This window comes from Rutidosis leptorrhynchoides, chromosome 4, assembly GCF_046630445.1.
Source record: "Rutidosis leptorrhynchoides isolate AG116_Rl617_1_P2 chromosome 4, CSIRO_AGI_Rlap_v1, whole genome shotgun sequence".
Lineage (NCBI taxonomy): Eukaryota > Viridiplantae > Streptophyta > Magnoliopsida > Asterales > Asteraceae > Rutidosis > Rutidosis leptorrhynchoides.
This window is the reverse complement of record NC_092336.1, coordinates 609,738,942-609,742,365: the sequence shown is the minus strand read 5'-3', so window position 1 is coordinate 609,742,365 and position 3,424 is coordinate 609,738,942. Positions and strand designations below refer to the sequence as shown.

The window sequence follows — 3,424 nt, the reverse complement described above, 5'->3', positions numbered from 1 at the left end:
ATATTTATGACTGATGGACTGTTATGGACAAAAACCAGACGGACATATTAAATAATCCAGGACAAAGGACAATTAACCCATGGGCATAAAACTAAAATCAACACGTCAAACATCATGATTACGGAAGTTTAAATAAGCATAATTCTTTTATTTCATATTTAATTTCATTTATTTTATATTTAATTGCACTTCTAATTATCGCATTTTTATTTATTGTTATTGTATTTAATTGCACTTTTTATTATCGTACTTTTTAATTATCGCAAGTTTATTTTATCGCACTTTTATTATTCGCAATTTCATTATCGTTATTTACTTTACGCTTTAAATTAAGTCTTTTATTTATTTAATATTTTACATTTGGTTTTAACTGCGACTAAAGTTTTAAAATCGACAAACCGGTCATTAAACGGTAAAAACCCCCCTTTATAATAATAATAATATTACTTATATATATATATATATATATATATATATATATATTTGTATTTTTATAAATTAAACTAATATAGCGTTAAGCTTTGTTTAAAGATTTTCCCTGTGGAACGAACCGGACTTACTAAAAACTACACTACTGTACGATTAGGTACACTGCCTATAAGTATTGTAGCAAGGTTTAAGTATATCCATTCTATAAATAAATAAATATCTTGTGTAAAATTGTATCGTATTTAATAGTATTTCCTAGCAAAATTTAAGCTATTTTATATACACCTCGCAGAACATCAAGTATTTTTGGCGCCGCTGCCGGGGAACATCTAGCTTAAAAGCCGGAAGCGCAACGCTAATATAAAAAAAAAAAAAAATTTATTTTTTACTAATATAAAAAAATACGCTTTTGTAAAAATACGTTTTAAATATTCAAAAATATAAATATTTTTAAGAGTTTGTTAAATATTTAAGTTTTATAAAGTTTCTTTATTTTTATTTTATAAAAAATATAAGTTTTATTTAAATATTTTGTGTATATTTAAAATATAAAAAAATTTTAAAAAAAACCAAAAAAAAATAAATATATATAAATCTATTTTTTTAGATTGTTATTTTTATAAAATTATAAAGTATTTCTATTTTTATTTTAGTTTTTAAAACATAAGTTTTATTTAGTTTTTATAAATATTTTATTTAAATATTTAAACAGAAAATATAAAAAAAAAACAAAAAAAACGAACGATTTTTGGCCTGTACCTAATCTGAAATTTCGAACCCCGCGACTTGCGGAGTTTTTCAGCTTCTAGAACCGCGACTCGCGGAGCCACTCTGACACGGGTACACAGAACCCTAATCAGGCATTAATTACGGTGTAATTATTATTATTAATAATTAAAAACCCTAATTAGGATTTACTTTTTAATTAATTAAGTTTAGTTTATTTAATTGTTTTGTTATTTATTTAATTTATATATTTAGTTTATTTAGTTTAATTAAATTGTAAAATTAATAGTTTTATAAAATAAATAATATAAAAATAATATTTTTATAAAAATTGTACTTTTTACAACTTTTAGTATATTTTTATATTTTGTCTTTTTTTTAATTGTTTTAGCGTAATATTTGTATTTTTCGCTCGTATTTAGTTTTAAACTTAGTTTTTGCCATAGTTATTTTTATTTCTAGATTTTTAGGCTTGCCGTAAAATCCCTTAAGTGCTTTTTCTTTAGACTAAGATTTAGGTGCTTTAGAATTTTGCGACGCCTTTTTAAGTTTTAGTACCTTTTTAAGATATTGCCATTTGGGATATAGTTTTACTTGTAAGCTTTAATATTTTTAGACGCCTTTTACCTATGTATCAATTATCATTCCAATTAGTAATCTCAATTTGCGATTATAATTTTAAGTTAGTGATAGTAATAAGGTTGGGTTAGTCAAGTATTTTTAAGTTTTATAAGTCACTCTTTTTCTTTCTTATTTTTCGACGCCTTTTATTTTTCGACCTTTTTCGACGCGCTCTTTTTCTTTCTTATTTCTCGTCATTCTAGTTTTTAGGACTTAGAATTTTTTCTACTTCTTATCAATACTTCTTAAAATTACGAAAATTTATTTTAAGTGGTTAAATTGATAGACATCAAAATTTTCTGGTTCGTAGTAATAGTTGGATTTGTACGTGGACCGGGTTATTGGAGCCAAACAGTCCTCAATTATATTGAGACCAAACGAATCCCGCCCCTCTGCAGCATCTTTTGGCTATTCGAAACATGGGTAAAATCAGAAAAGTCTATTAATTGGATAACTTATATAAATTTTTCTTTCCTTTTAAAAACTAATAGGATATTCAGTGAATGCACCGAGCAAGACGTTCACCACCTTTTGTACGTTCACCACCGGTAACTAGATCAAGACATTTAGCAAATATTACCGCCGTTGATTTTTCTTTAGAATCGTCATCCAGTCGACCAAGTACTCCAATTCAAATTTCCGATAATCCATTTTTTGAACCCGACCTCACAATTGAGAATCCGGAGAATATTCAGGGACGATTCATAGATCCTGAACCATTAAATTTTCCTCCGGAACCACCAATCATTCAAACAGAGATTGTTGAGGAACGAACCATTAAATCAGAATCCTCTAGTGATTCCGATTCAACAAATTCAATTATGGAGAATCTAGAACCTTTAAGTATGGAAGACCGAATGAGAGCTAAACGCACTGGCCAAGGTCACGCAATTACTCATCCAGACATTAATGCACCAGATTATGAAATCAAAGGACAAATTCTACACATGGTGACTAATCAATGCCAATTTAGTGGTGCGCCGAAGGAAGATCCAAATGAACATCTTCGTACCTTTAATAGGATCTGCACACTATTTAAAATAAGAGAAGTGGAAGATGAACAGATATATCTCATGTTATTTCCCTGGACTTTAAAGGGAGAAGCCAAAGATTGGTTGGAATCGTTACCTGAAGGGGCGATTGATACATGGGACGTTTTAGTTGAAAAATTTCTTAAACAATTCTTTCCGGCATCTAAAGCCGTAAGACTTCAAGGAGAAATTGTTACGTTCACACAGAAGCCAAATGAAACTCTATATGAGGCGTGGATAAGATTTGGAAAGTTATTAAAAGGATGTCCGCAACATGGTTTAGATACCTGTCAAATAGTACAAATATTCTACCAAGGATGCGACATCACTACAAGGAAAGACATAGATATTGCAGCTGGTGGTTCCATTATGAAGAAAACCGAAACTGATGCTTATAAAATTATTGATAACACTGCTTCCCACACACATGAGTGGCACCAAGAAAAAGATATCGTTAGATCATCTAAAGCAGCTAGAGCCGATTCTAGCCATGACTAAGGTTCCATTTCCGCAAAGATAGATGCTGTCGAGAGACGAATGGAAAAGATGACTAAAGATATCCACTCAATACGAATTAGTTGTGAGCAGTGTGGAGGACCACATTTGACAAAAGATTG

At 29.3% G+C, this 3,424-nt stretch overlaps 1 non-coding gene across 1 annotated transcript; it reads right to left on the bottom strand.

Annotated features, from left to right (window-relative positions):
• Positions 1 to 2,981: 2,981 nt before the first annotated feature.
• LOC139846260 (small nucleolar RNA R71) lies at positions 2,982 to 3,088 on the bottom strand. The gene has a single exon (XR_011758987.1). It is a non-coding gene; the product is annotated as a small nucleolar RNA R71 (small nucleolar RNA).
• Positions 3,089 to 3,424: the final 336 nt, after the last annotated feature.